This window comes from Pristiophorus japonicus, chromosome 2 (assembly GCF_044704955.1).
Source record: "Pristiophorus japonicus isolate sPriJap1 chromosome 2, sPriJap1.hap1, whole genome shotgun sequence".
NCBI classification, from domain to species: Eukaryota; Metazoa; Chordata; class Chondrichthyes; family Pristiophoridae; genus Pristiophorus; species Pristiophorus japonicus.
In genome coordinates this window covers 247,693,116-247,708,610 of record NC_091978.1, presented here as the reverse complement: position 1 = coordinate 247,708,610, position 15,495 = coordinate 247,693,116, and the positions used below count along the sequence as shown (strand labels likewise).

General features: G+C 44.6%; 1 protein-coding gene across 6 annotated transcripts in view; it reads left to right on the top strand.

Annotated features, from left to right (window-relative positions):
• The window catches only part of LOC139245293 (bifunctional heparan sulfate N-deacetylase/N-sulfotransferase 4-like), a 976,369-nt gene that overhangs the window by 564,363 nt on the left and 396,511 nt on the right, over positions 1–15,495 (top strand). Inside the window, exon 1 of one of the 6 annotated variants that reach the window (XM_070871157.1) lies at positions 10,845–10,916. The exons of the other annotated variants lie outside the window; for them this stretch is intronic. The gene's annotated coding sequence lies outside the window, so the exon portion shown is untranslated. Of the gene's footprint in view, positions 1–10,844; positions 10,917–15,495 lie in introns of those variants that run through there. 6 annotated transcript variants of the gene reach the window in all.

Sequence of the window (15,495 nt, the reverse complement as noted above, 5' to 3'; positions counted from 1 at the left end):
GATATGTCTAATGCTGCTGGTGTTGGAGCTCATCATGGTGACTCTGAGGACCAAGATGAGACAGTACAAACGGCATCCAAGTTGATAGAATAGATGGCAGGTGAAGTACAGATGAAAGAAGCATTCTGTCAATGGTGGGAGAGTTCTTTCAATGAGATGACAATGGATGGAGACTTTACTGGAAACACTTGCAGCCTGCAGAATCTCCACTGGAAATGGACTGAGCAACAGCTTCTGCCTGAGGAAAGTGATCATCTGCCACGTGGGAGCTTTCACTGAACATTTCACGCTGTCAAGTAATCAGCTGGAGCAATGGCCACGGAACTCCTGCCTCAGATTGACTGAAGTGGTTCCTGACCTGCGTGAATCCCGTGTCCATGCAAATTTTAAAAGTAGGTGACGAAAGGCTCTATAGTGCCTGTAAACTGCATGATAATCATCTCAATTGAGTCCCCCACTGTTGCCGGTCAGGTCGGCTCCTCAGTGACACAGCTGGTAGAAAGACGCTTGTAGGTGGGATGACAGCGGGTTGAAGAACAACAACTTTCCCACCCAACCCGCCACCGGTCGCGCCCGTTACTACCCCGGAAAATTCCAGACACTGTTTCTGATCCTCTTCAGCTGTACCACGAATAAAATCAATCATCTTCCAAGATGGCAATCGGCATCTGATGTGCGTCATCGGGCCACAATTTGCACATTAAATGGATCTATCGCCTGAAACAGGCGGCTACTCCAGCTGCCTAGTGCTAGGCCTCTTTCAGCTTGGTGTCAGTTGGATCGGGTGGGTGAAGGGGCAGTACATTTTTGCCTGAGAATTTCGGGGCGTTACCACAGTAAAAATGACCCCCTTCATTTTTTAGTTTTTTAGTTGTGGTTGGGACGGCTGCAGGAGCCTCACACAGCTGGTGGCAATCCCAGATTAAACTTGCTTCATTTGCTAAGGCCAACTGCTCGGAAGATCCATAAAAACTCACTTTGCAGCCCACTAAATGCAATATAAAAGCAGCTATAAAATAAAGTCAAGTACATTTTGATATTCAGAATGTTGCGTGGCAGAATATGGATTTCTGATCTCAACCATCTGAGAAGGGATGCTATTACTTTTTATTTTACTGTGAATCAATACACTCTGACCCAACAACACTGAAACATGCTATAGGGTGATTACTGCAGTCCTAACCGTAATGGCTGCTTGTGTGTGCAGATGGTGTTAGTGAACACCTGCAGTGCTTGAGGCACGCTCAAAGGGCAGACTTTTCTTTATAGCCAATTCCAGTCACCTGCCTAATGGACCTCTGTTGTTCCCTGATTATTGCAATGAGCCTCAAATCAGTAAGAGGCTCAGAGCTAGTGGATGCAACTCAGAGCCAGGTGGGAAAAATGTTCAGAGGATATAAGACAGCCAGGGGAGAATTGCACATTTGCAGGATGTGGGACTCAAAGGCATATGGGATAGGTGGGAGACACATGCTGCAAACAGGAAGGAAAACTTTGGCAAATGAGTGATCTAGCATAGGGTGATGCTTGCATGATGGGAGGCATGAGGGATTATTGGAATCATGGAGCTAGGGAGGGAGGATTAGAGGCAGATGGATAAGGCAAGAGGATCAGAGGCAGAAGATCAGAGCCATGAAATTAGTAGGTTAGAAAAATGTCAGTGATATAGGAGGCAATTTTCTTGGCTGAAAAACAGTTGGCCAGCAGTAGAAAATCAAGGTGGTGTGGGGAGTATCTCGGTTGCCCCATTGGCACCAGAGGGCAGCCTCATACAATTTTCAGGTAAATATAAATGTGGAGCAAGCCATCTATCTGCAACAGGTGGGCAGCTGCTTAAATGTGTAAATTGGGGTCTGATGCCGGTTGTAAGACCTGATTTCAATGTTCAAGTACAAAAATGGTATAGCGTGGACCACACATGTTCCGCTCATCAGTGGTTCTTAACAGGCCCACTCAAGGCTGCTCAGAAAATGGTCCAGAAAATGTTTATTTTTCTGGTGGAGCCAGGTAGAAATGGAGTCCTCCTCATGTGCACATCGCAGCCCGTTCCAGGATATCCCCCACCCCCAGACTTGACTGCTGGCAAGTTGAGCATGGGAGCTTCCTGATTTCTCATTTTCCCATAACCGGCAAGCTGCAGCGGGGCACCCGTTTGGTGCCTGTAGCTCATCGGCATATGTGTATGAGGACCAGGTCACAAAATATTGAAAGGTATTGACTCCTGTGTTGGATTTAGATTTATGAGGCTCCAGTACTTCATGTCTAAGTCAGTAAATGTAGGCAGGCTATTTCACCACTAGAAGAGTGAAGCAACACAGGGGCTGCACAAGTTCCGGGTTTAGGCATGCAAAGCGCATGCGCCTAAACCCGGAACTTGCAATCTGTCAAGAATCCTCTTGACAGATTGTGCAAATCCAAAAGAAAAGGGCCTCCGCGGGCGGAGGGTTGGGCTATTTTCCCAACGAATGCCCAACTAATGCATTTTGAAATGCTTACGACTGATGAAAGCAGGCGTAAGGCCTGCTTAGAAACATAGAAACATAGAAAATAGGTGCAGGAGTAGGCCGTTTGGCCCTTCGAGCCTGCACCGCCATTCAATAAGATCATGGCTGATCATTCCTTCAGTAACCCTTTCCTGCTTTCTCTCCATACCCCTTGATCCCCTTAGCCGTAAGGGCTGTATCTAACTCCCTCTTGAATATATCCAATGAACTGGCATCAACAGCTCTCTGCGGCAGGGAATTCCACAGGTTAACAATTCTCTGAGTGAAGAAGTTTCTCCTCATCTCAGTCCTAAATGGCCGACCCCTTATCCTAAGATTATGTCCCCTGGCTCTGGACTTCCCCAACATCAGGAACATTCTTCCCATATCTAACCTGTCCAGTCCCGTCAGAATCTTATACGTTTCAATGAGATCCCCTCTCATCCTTCTAAACTCCAGTGAATAAAGGCCCAGTTGATCCAGTCTCTCCTCATATGACAGTCCAACCATCCCTGGAATCAGTCTGGTGAACCTTCGCTGCACTCCCTCAATAGCAAGAACGTCCTTCCTCAGATTAGGAGACCAAAACTGAACACAATATTCCAGGTGAGGCCTCACTAAGGCTCTGTACAACTGCAGTAAGACCTCCCTGCTCCTGTACTCAAATCCCCCAGCTATGAAGGCCAACATACCATTTGCCTTCTTCACTGCCTGCTGTATCTGCATGCCAACTTTCAATGACTGATGAATCATGACACCCAGGTCTCGTTGCACCTCCCCTTTTCCTAATCTGCCGCCATTCAGATAATATTCTGCCTTCATGTTTTTGCCCCCAAAATGGATAACCTCACATTTATCCACATTATACTGCATCTGCCATGCATTTGCCCACTCACCTAACCTGCCCAAGTCACCCTGCAGCCTCCTAGCGTCCCCCTCACAGCTCATACCGCCACCCAGTTTAGTGTCATCTGCAAACTTGGCGATATTACACTCAATTCCTTCATCCAAATCATTGATGTATATTGTAAAGAGCTGGGGTCCCAGCACTGAGCCCTGCAGCACTCCACTAGGTCACTGCCTGCCATTCTGAAAAGGACCCTTTTATCCCGACTCTCTGCTTCCTGTCTGCCAACCAGTTCTCTATCCACGTCAGTACTTTTATCAGCGTAAGACTTTTAAAGCACAGAATACTTTTTTTCAATAATTTAAACATTTAAAATCCTACTAAATAAGGTAAGTTTATTTTAGACCCTTTAAAATATGTAAATTTATTTTTCAGAAAATTACATTTTTGCTTTAAATAATTAATTAAATTCCATTTTGATTCATTTTAAATATGTGAAGTTTTTTTAATTTATTTTACGTGCTTGTGTATTTTGGAGGGTATTCCATTCATACTTATGGAATCACCATAAGAATGAATGGGAATACCCCATCTCTGATAGGATGAGTTGGCCCATGTGATTCCAGTGATGTACGAAGCGCATACACTGCTGGAATATGTGGCCCTCTACGCAAGTCTTCAAAATTCCGGGAACAACAGGTACTTTCGTAGAAATTGTTGCGATCGGAGACATCCGCCCGCAGGAAGCCTCCAATCGCAAATTCTGGGCCATTATGTTCATAGAGAGCTTTCATACAATGATAACATACGGATGTGCATTGAACCACAGACTTCTCAGTTGGTTACCAGAGTTTGCTCGAAATTCAAAAGATTACCATTTTTGGAAAGGCATTATACCAGCTGCTTGTTTACTACAGCCAATGTCCATCCTCCCCTTTGAGAGATCACTTCTTCTAGCAGATTTCTATCAGGTAATTGGGTGAAAAAACTTCTCACTGTAGTCATTGCTGGTTAAGAATTGGCTATTGTAATGATCACGGGAGAATACTGGTGACTTGGAGCACCCTCCCTATCAGTTGTAGGACAGCACTTTTAACTATGTTCCTCTTTGCATCACAAGGTGATGGTTGGACATGCAGTTGGCTCGCAATTGAAAATCTCACAACATCGTATTTCCACAGTCTTGACAAGGCTGCCATGGGAAGAAGTTCGGGAGCCTGTCTTTCTTAATCAGGGAACAGTACAGTGGTTACGAAAGAACTTAAAGAAGATGAGGAAATACATTATAAAATGCTGCAAATACTATGTGGAGTAAAGAAGAGAAAGTGCTGTAGCTCTGTTTCTTTTCAAGGCACTCTTTATGTTTTACAAATAAACTTATGTCTGAGTTTTGGGAACACAAAGTAAAATAATAATTTGTGACGAGTTAAAATCTTTTTCAAGTCAGCCACACATCAGCTCATCTTTTAGCTTTTATGGTTTTATAAACTTTGTCTGTGCCTCTTCTTGTATATTAATGAAGTCATTATTCAACAGGGATGTCAGACAACAGATAAAAGTGCCTTTAGTCTTCAGAGATTTATGGGTCCAGAGGAAATCAAGGGTAATGGTGTGTGTGCTTCCCCTGTTTTAAGTGTCAACCATACAAACAACCACTTAAATTAGATTTATGTTGACCTCAAAATCTGACCTCTGTATAGTGTTAAATTGTCAATTCAAACATGCAGCCTTTATTGCATATCATTAATTTAAGTAGGCCAGTTATTTCCTTAAGAACTGTAATCACTTTAATGCTTCTTGGTAATAAAATATATTTCTTCAAATAGAATTCGCAAGTAACAAAGAATCGATTCTGCCATTGTTTTCAATGATGACAAACAGTGAGAGAAATTTGATGTATGCAATTAAAGGTCCTACCTCTAGGACTGAGATAAGAATGGAATGGGATAAGAATGGATTGATAAACCAGAGGCCAATATCAATTAGGGCATAACAGCTTTAAGTTGGCTTTTCATGCATCTAATTCCCAGGTAGTACTTTAAAACTAGATAATCCCCAAATTTCCCTAGTTCAGGAGTGTTCATTACAATCATAAGCTGCAGAAAAAGTCACAAAATAATATAATTTTGTTATATAAACAGGTAAACAAATATAACATGATGGTGTTTTATTTATGATCAGTTAATAGTGCCTGTCTTGGCCAAATGCAGTGACACAAAACATTACATCCCTCTCCCTGGTAACTGTCTGAGACTGAACTAGACTGTTCGCAACTTGTTGGTGTCATATTTGACCCCGAGATGAGCTTCCGACCACATATCCACACCATCACTAAGACTACCGATTTCCACCTCCATAACAATGCCCAACTCTGTCCCTGCCTCAGCTCATCTGCTGCTGAAACCCTCATCCATATCTTTGGTACCTCTAGACTTGATTATTCCAACACACTCATGGCTGGCCTCCCACATTCTACCTGACATAAACTAGAGGTGATCCAAAACTCAGCTGCCCATGTCCTAATTCGTACCAAGCCCTGTTCACCCATCACCCCTATGCTCACTGACCTACATTGGCTCCCGGTTAAGCAATGCCTCGATTTTAAAATTCTCATCCTTGTTTTCAAATCCATCCATGGCCTTGCCCCTCAATATCTCTGTAGTCTCCTCCAGCCCTACAACCCTCCAAGATATCTGCGTTCCTCCAATTCTGGCCTCTTGCGTACCCCGATTTTAATTGCTCTACCATTGATAGCCGTGCCTTCAGCTGCGTAGGCCCTAAGCTCTGGAATTTTCTTTCTAAACCTCTCCACCTCTCTACCTCTCTTTCCTCGTTTAAGAAGCTCCTTATAACCTATCGCTTTGACCAAGCTTTTGATCATCTGTCCTAATATCTCCTAATGTGGCTCGGTGTCAAATTTTGTTTGATAACGCTCCTGTGAAGTGTATTGGGATGTTTTACTATGTTAAAGGTGTTATATAACTACAAGTTGTTGTTTGGTATGTGTGGGAGAGGCAGTGTTTTGTTTGTTGTAAATTTCAACATCTGTCTTCAGTTTTACGTTCCCCACGCAAAATCTAGCCAGAGCAGTGGGACCTATTCTTGGTGAGATGTAATTTAGTTAAAATCAAATTTGAAATTATTTGGTTACTTTGAGAAACTTGCACATGTACTGGATACGTTTAAATTAAAAGATAAAGCTGTGTGTTCATTAGGCAATGACATGCTGATAAATACAAAAAATGCACAGCAGCAACATTTCTAGCTTTACATCTCACAATTAAACAATAACCTACCTGATTTTTGTTTTCAGAAGCTACCTGACTAATTGCTGTATATGTCCTCTCTCTGCTACCCCAATGGAGGTGTTAACCTATTTAAAATAAATGCGTTAATCCCCCTGTCAAAATAATGGAGAGAAGAAGTTAATAGGAGAGTGTTAAGTGCTTGTACTAAACATTACTGACACTCATTTCTGTTCTTTAAACAGATTGCTGAACAAAGATGCTTTATTTGATGGCTGTTTATTGCCTTTGTCTGTTGGTAACTTGGGTCTGATGTTATTTAAGCCACTTGAATTTTCTGAGAAGAGATTACCGAACGATCCACATTGTGAAGTTAGACAACTGAAAGATTATTTATTGCATGTTAAGTTGATATTTTATTCTGTCTATATATGATTGATCTCGATAATACCTGTCTGAAAACAACAGATAGATGCCTTGGCGACCACAGACAGGAACCAGCTCCACCAGCCCTATCAGTGACAGATCCGACATGCTGTATCACTTCTCTGAATAGTAATACTCTATCTTCAAATTAATAACCATTTTGCAAATGATGGAGAAATCTGAATTAATAGAAAGATTTTAATGTTTATGATCTTATTTTGTGATCATTATAAAGGCATTACATTGAAAAGTCACTTTTGTGGATACCATAAAGTGTTCTAAGAGTAAATAAGATACATATATGTGAGGAAGTATAAGCATTTTTTATATAGATTTTACTTATCGGGAATCAACCTAATTCTCTTTCAGACTGGCATGAATTTATATACCTATTGTTTCTGTCTGCCCTCATCAAAAATGGAAGAATTGGTTCAAGACTGAGTCTTAAGTTCCTTCTGCACATTGACGGTTTTTTATAGAGTAGATCTGTTTCCACTGGCAGGAGGGTCAGTAACCAAAGGACACAGATTCAAGATAATTGGCAAAAAAGCCAGGGGGGAGATGAGGAGATTTTTTTTTTAATCTATCAAGTTATGATCTGTAATACATTGCCTGAAAGGAAGCAGATTCAATAGTCACTTGTAAAAGGGAAGAGGATATATACTTGAAAAGGAAACATTTGCAGAGCTATAGGGAAAGAGCAGGGAAGTGGGACTAATTGGATAGCTCTTTCAGAAAGCTGGCACAGACTTGATGGACTGAATGTGCTTAATGATTCTCAATTCATGGGGCACTGGCACATGTACTGGGGAAAGAGGGAGCCGTTCTGTCAGGATGGACTCCACTTAAACCGGGCTGGAACCAGTGTCCTGGGGAATTGAATAATTAGGGCTGTAGATAGGGCTTCAAACAAAATAATTGTGGGGGGATGGGTCAGGTGACGGGAAATTTAGATATCTGAAGAGAAATGTCAATGTAATAGAACAGTGTAGCAATTTGGGTAAAAATAAGTAGGGTGCGACAGGAAAGGACAAAGAATTTAATGGCAGCAGTGCAGAAGAGAATAAGGTCAAAGCAGTGAATAATGGTTAAAACAAAATAATTAAAGGCTCTTTATCTAAATGCATGGAGCATTCATAATAAGATAGATAAACTAGTGGCACAAATAGAGATAAAGGGGTTTGATCTAATAGCAATTACAGAGATGTGGTTGCAAGGTGACCAAGGTTGGGAACTAAATGTTCCAGGGTGCTTGACATTTTGAAAAGACAGGCAGAATGGTAAAGGAAACTAGAGTCTTAAACTTAAATAAAGTCAATTACATAGGTATGAAGGATGAGTTGGCTAAGTTAGATTGGAAAAATAGATTAAAAGGGATGGCAATAGATTAGCAGTGACTAGCATTTAAAGAAATATTTCATAATTCTCAATAAAAACACATTCTATTAAGAAACAAAAAATCCACAGGAAAAGTGATCCATCCGTAGCTCACTAAAGAAGTTAAGGATAGCATTAGATTGAAAGAAAAAGCTTAGAATGTTGCGAAGAATAGTAGTAAGCCTAAGGATTGGGAGAGTTTCAGAAACCAGCAAAGGATGACCAAACAATTAATACAAAGTAAAACAATAGACTATGAGAGAAAATGAACAAGAAATAAAAAAGCAGATTGTAAGAGCTTCTACAGATATGTAAAAAGGAAGAGAGTAGCAAAAGTAAACATTGATCCCTTAGGGACTGAGACAGGAGAAATTATTATGGGGAATAAATGGCAGAAACGTTAAACAAATATTTTGCATCTGTTTTCACAGTAGAAGACGCAAAAAACATATCTAAAATGGTGGTGAACCAAGGGTCTAGTGAGGGTGAGGAACTTAATGTAATTAATATAAGCAGAAAAAAAGTACTAGAGAAACTAATGGGACTAAAAGGCGACAAATCCCCTGGACCTGATGGCCTACATCCTAGGGTTCTAATAGAGGTGGCTGCAGAGATAGTGGATGCATTGGTTTTGATCTTTCAAAATTCCTTAGATTCTAGAACTGTCCCAGCAGATTGGAAGGTAGCAAATGTAACATCACTATTCAAGAAAGAAAGGAGAGAGAAAACAGGGAACTACAGGCCAGTTAGCCTGACATCAGTTGTCAGGAAAATGTTGGAATCCATTGTTAAGGAAGTGGTATCAGGCCACTGAAAAAATCATAACATAATTAGGCAGAGTCAACATGGTTTTATGAAAGGGAAATCATGTTTGACAAATTTATTAGAGTTTTTTGAGGATGTAACTAGCAGGGTAGATAAAGTGAATGTGGCAAATTTGGATTTCCGAAAGGCATTCGATAAGGTGCCTCATAAAAGGTTATTATACAAGATAAGTGCTCATGGGATTAGAGGTAATGTATTAGCATGGATAGAGGATTGGTTAATGGGCAGAAAACAGAGAGTCGGAATAAACGGGTCTTTTTCAGTGGGGTGCTGCAAGGTTCAGTGCTGGGGCCTCAGCTATTTACAATCTATATTAATGACCGAGATGAAGGGACCGAGTGTAATGTATCCAAGTTTGCTGACGATATAAAGCTAGGTGGGACAGTAAACTGTGAGGAGAACACAAAGCGTCTGCAAAGGGATATAGATAGACTTAGTGAGTGGGCAGTAAGGTTTCAGATGGAGTATAATGTAGGGAAATGTAAGGATATTCACTTTGGTAGGAAGAATAGAAAAACAGAATATTTCTTAAATGGTGAGAAACTTTTAAATGTTGGTGTTCAGAGAGATTTGGGTGTCCTTGTGCAAGAAACAAAAACTAGCATGCAGGTATAGCAAGCAATAAGGAAGGCAAATGGCATGTTGTCCTTTATTGCAAGGGAGCTGGAGTATAAGAGTAAGGAAGGCTTGCTACAATTGTACAGGGCTTGGTGAGACTACACCTGGAGTACTGTGCACAGTTTTGGTCTCCTTATCTAAGGAAGGTTATACTTGCCTTAGAAGCAGTACAACAGAGGTTCACTAGATTGATTCCTGGGATGAGAGGTCTGTCTTATAATGAGCTATTGGGTAGAATGGGCTGATTGTGTAGAATGGGCCTATACTCGCTGAAGTTTAGAAGAATGAGCGGTGATCTCATTGAAACATACAATATTTTGAAGGGGATTGACAGGGTAGATGCCAAGAGGTTGGGGCCAAAATTCAGGGTCTCAGAAAGACCCGTTACTGCCTGTTTGCGGCGGCCATGCGTCAGTATCTTGTGGCCACCGCTTTGTGGTCAACTGGCTGACCCGACCCAAATTCAGGTCAGGGATTTTTCGGCTTGGACCCGATTCCACTCCAATGCTGATGACCAGCGCAAACGCGTCATCAGAATGCGCACCACCGCTCTTCCTCACCTGAGAAATGCACCGACCGAAATTCAGGTCAAAAAATCAATCCCCCATCGCGCGCTGCCCCCGACAGCTTTCTGTGTCGATGTACCTTATCCCCAGTGTGTGCGGCCCGGCAGCATGATGGCTCTTCAAGGGGAGGGCCCATTGCCGCGGCTTCTATGTATTCATTTTTGCCATCTGATTTCCCGATCGGTCGGCATGATAGTGCCCGCGGGTTCGGCCGGGCTGCCAATGGGCAGCCTGACACCCTCTCTTGGGTGCCAGGCTGATGGCCCGGCTGAAACCCTCCCTGGTGGCCCAGTGGCTGAAGATGAAAACTGACAGATTCTCTCCACTTTAACAGAGCGGAGAAAGCATGGTGACACATATGCGCGTTGATGTCACCACCACAGCGGCGGAGTCCCAATCCCAACTGAAATTCAGCTCCTTCCTGTCGATTTCCTGCCCCCACTATGACCGACTTCCGTTGGGACTTTGAAACAATTTTAAAGTCCTGAAGATCATCCGACCACATCATGGATCCCTGCGGTAAAAGCAGGTAAAATCTCATCGGTGTGCCAGGTTTCTTGTGTTACTGAATTTCGGCCCGTTGTTTCCCCTGGATGGAATGTCTAGAACTAGTGGGCACTGTCTCAAGATAAGGGGTAAGCTATTTCAGACAGATATGAGGAGGAATTTCTTCACTCAGAGGGTTGTGAATCTTTGGAATCTCTGCCCCAGAGGGCTGTAGATGCTGAGTCTATGAATATATTCAAGGCTGAGATAGATAGATTTTTGGAGTCATGGGGAATCAAGGGATATGGAGATCAGGCGGGAAAGTGGAGTTGAGGTTAATGATCAGCCATGATCTTATTGAATGGCAGAGCAGGCTCGACGAGCCATAGGGCCTACTCCTGTTCCTATTTCTTATGTTCTTATGTTCTTATCTTCTTATGAATGTATCAAGCATGCCCAGGACAGGTGAAGGGCACTGGAATGCAAGTTAAAGCTACTACTACTTGCCCCAGCCCAACACCTGAATGTCAGAAAAGAAACCCTTTCCCTAATCAATGTGACATTTTAGTTTCTTACATAATCCACCCCTGTGGTTTTTCGTAGTGATAATGCTAATTTATCCCAGGTTTTTGTTACAGTAAAAGAAACAACACAAATGCTGTCAGAGGCATCGGAGTCCGACTGAAACCGATTTCCAGGCTGCCTTCAGCCACTGAAAAAAGAAAGCCTTGCATCTATTTAGCATCTTTCATGATTTCAGGACGTCCCAAAGCACTTTACAGCCAATAAAGTACTTTTGAAGTGTCGTCACTGTTGTAATGTAGGACACGCAGCAATCATTTTGCACACAGTAGGCTCCCACAAACAATGAAATAAATGACCAGATAATCTGCTTTAGGTGTTGGTTGAAGGATAAATGTTGGCCAGGACACTGGGACAACTCGCCCTCCCTTCTTGAACAGTGCCATGGGTTCTTTTACATCCAACTGACAGCACAAACGGAGCCTTGATTTAACTTATTATCCGAAAGAATGTTACATGGTGGGGGCGATTTTCAAGTAGCACCCACAACAGGTGTGAAGCCAGCGGAGTGGCCGGTATGACCATCTATATATGCCAGTGTGAGGCCAAGGCTTCATTGTCTTGCCACTGGTAAGTTGTGGCTGCCAAACGGGCGCTCTGCTGCAGCTTACTAGCTCTAGCAGGGTGGAATATTGGCTGACTCCTGTAAAGTCCTTACTCTACAGTATGAAACCACACGAGGCACCTTCTGGGGACAAGGTCACTCTGTGACCTTAACTCATTTTTCACAGGACTCCAAAGACAATGACCCTGCGTGGGACCTCTCTTTTTATACCTGTGTGATTAGATAAGGAGTGTCTCCCACAAGTTCACCCCTTGTGGTCAAGGTGTGCATCTAGGTTGAGTGTATACAGTAATACAGTGGTGTTACATTGTGGTTACATACATGACATCACCTCCCCCCCCCCCCCCAAAGTCTTATTGGGATCAGAGGTTTAGTCTTTCAGGTGGTCTACGCTCCCTCGTGGAGCCCCGCAGTTGGGGCTCTGGTTGTTGGACACTGAGGTGAGTGTCTGTCACCTGTGGTGATTCCGGACCATTGTTGAGTTTTACCACGATGTCCCTTTTCCCCTCTTTGTCAATTACAGTGTCCTCAAGCCATTTGGGCCCCATGGGGTGATTGAGGACGAATACAGGATCATTTATTTCTATACGTCTCCCCCTCACATTACGGTCATGGTACTCGTTTTGTGACTTGCGGTTGTCCTCAACTATGTCGGTCAGGACTGGGTGAATGAGGGACAACCGAGTTTTGAGTGTCTGTTTCATTAGTAGCTCTGCGGGCGAGACCCCCGTGAGCGAGTGCGGTCGGGATCTATAGGCCAGCAGGAGACGCGATAGGCGGCATTGTAGGGAGGGTCCTTGAACCCTGAGCATACCTTGCTTAATGATTTGGACCGCAAGTTCCACCTGGCCATTGGAGGCCAGCTTGAACGGGGCAGTCCTGACGTGGTTGATGCCATTACCCGACATAAACTCTCGGAATTCTTAGCTCGTGAAACATGGGCCATTATCACTAACCAGGATGTCCGGCAAGCTATGGATTGCAAAGATCGTACGTAGGCTTTCCACAGTGGTGGATGACGTGCATGAATTCAGAATGATGCACTCGATCCATTTCGAGTACGCATCTACCACAATAAGGAACATCTTACCCATGAACCGGCCTGCGTAGTCAACATGAATGCGTGACCATGGCCTGGTGGGCCTGGGGGCATTACCCAGCTGGGCACACATCATGCATCTGCGAACAGAGTGTTCCAGGTCTGAATCAATTCCCGGCCAACAAACCTGTGACCGGGCAATGGCCTTCATCAGCACAATGCCTGGGTGCTCGCTGTGGAGTTCCCTAATGAATGCCTCCCTGCCCTTCTGGGGCATAACTACCCGGTTGCCCCATAGTAGGCAGTCGGCTTGAATGGAGAGTTCATCCATCCATCTGTGGAACGGTCTGACCTCCTCAGGGCATGCTCCGTGTGCGGACACCCAATCCCCAGTCAGGACACATTTCTTAATCAGGGATAGGAGCGGATCTCTGTTTGTCCAGATTTTGATCTGGCGGGCTGTGATGGGGGAGCCTGCGCTGTCAAAGGCATCGACAGCCATGACCATCTCGGCGCTTTGCTCTGCTGCCCTCTCAGTGGTGGCCAGTGGAAGCCTGCTGAGCGTGTCAGCGCAATTTTCAGTGCCGGGCCGGTGCCGGGTGGAGTAGTCATAAGCAGCCAGCGTGAGAGCCCATCGCTGTATGCGAGCTGATGCGTTGGCATTGATAGCCTTGCTGTCTGACAACAGGGATGTTAATGGCTTGCGGTCCATCTCTAATTCAAACTTCCTACCAAAGAGGTACTGATGCATTATTTTTACACCATAGACACATGCAAGCGCTTCCTTCTCGACCATCCCATATCCTCGTTCTGCTTGAGAGAGCGACCTGGAGGCATAAGCCACAGGTTATAGTTGACCCTCAGCATTCCGCTGCTGCAACACGCACCCAACCCCAGAGGACGATGCATCACATGTCTGAACCAATTTTTTACAGGGGTCGTAAAGGGTTAACAACTTGTTTGAACAATGTAGGTTTCACGCCCAATCAAAAGCCCGTTCTTGACAGTCCCCCCAAAACCAATCGCAACCCTTACGCAGGAGCACGTGTAGCAGCTCCAACAACGTGCTCAAGTTCGGCAGAAAGTTCCCGAAATAGTTCCAGGAATGAACGCAACTCCGATGTGTTGCAGGGCCTGGGTGCTCGTCGAATCGCCTCTGTTTTGGATTCAGTAGGCCGAATCCCATCTGCAGCAACCCTCCTGCCCAGAAACTCAACCTCAGGAGCTAAAAACACACATTTAGACTTCTTGAGTCGCAGGCTGACCCGGTTCAGTCGGCGTAGTACATCCTCCAGGTTGTAGAGGTGTTCCTCGGTGTCTCAACCCGTGATGAAGATGTCGTCCAGGAATACAATCGTTCCAGGAATGGATTTGAGCAGGCTTTCCGTGTTTCATTGAAAAACCGTGTCCGCTGATCGAATGCCAAATGGGCACCTGTTATAAATGAACAGTCCCTTTTGCGTGGTGATGGTGGTCAGTAGTTTAGATTCGTCGGCCAATTCCTGGGTCATAGAGGCTGAAGTGAGGTCCAACTTGGTGAACAGTTTTCCGCCTGCCAGCGTGGCGAAGAGGTCATCCACTCTCAGGAGCGGGTATTGATCTTGTAGGGACACCTGATTGATGGTGGCCTTGTAGTCGCCACAGATCCTGACAGCCATCCGCTTCTAGGACGGGAACGGTGGTGCTCGCCCAGTCGCTGAATGCAACAGGTGAGATGATGCCCTCTCTCAACAGCCGGTCCAATTCGCTCTCGATCTTTTCCCGCATCACATACGGCACCGCTCTGACTTTGTGGTGCACTGGCCTGGCGTCCGGGGTGATGTGCATCACTACTTTAGTGCCTTTGAAAGTCCCGAAGCCAGGTTGGAATAGTGAATTGAATTGTTGTAGGACTTGTGAGCACGAACTTCGCTCCACAGATGACATTGCGTGAACATCCCCCCATTTCCAGTTCATCTCGGCTAACCAGCTCCTCCCCAACAGTGCGGGACCATTGTCCGGGACAATCCAGAGCGGCAGCCGATTCACTAACCCATTGTGTGTGACAGCCAACATTGCACTGCCTAGCACCGGAATGATTTATTTCGTGTAAGTCCGTAATTGTGTCTCTATATGTGCTAATTTGGGTCTGCTGGCTTTAAATGGCCATGGCTTCTCAAATTGCTGAACGCTCGTGAGTGACTGGCTGGCCCCGGTATCCAGCTCCATGCATACAGGGATGCCGTTTAATAAAACCCTCATCATTCCGACTAAACCGCCGAGCCCCGAGCCTCTGACCAGGCCCCAGCGCGGGTAGAGAGCAGCGGCGGTGTGGGGGAGAACAGGCGGTGGGGGGATGGGGAGAATGAGACTTGTGTCGGGGAGGGGTGAGATAGAGAGAGAGAGAGACGGGAACTGGGAGGAGGAGAGAGAGAGCACGAGAGCCTTGGGGGAGGG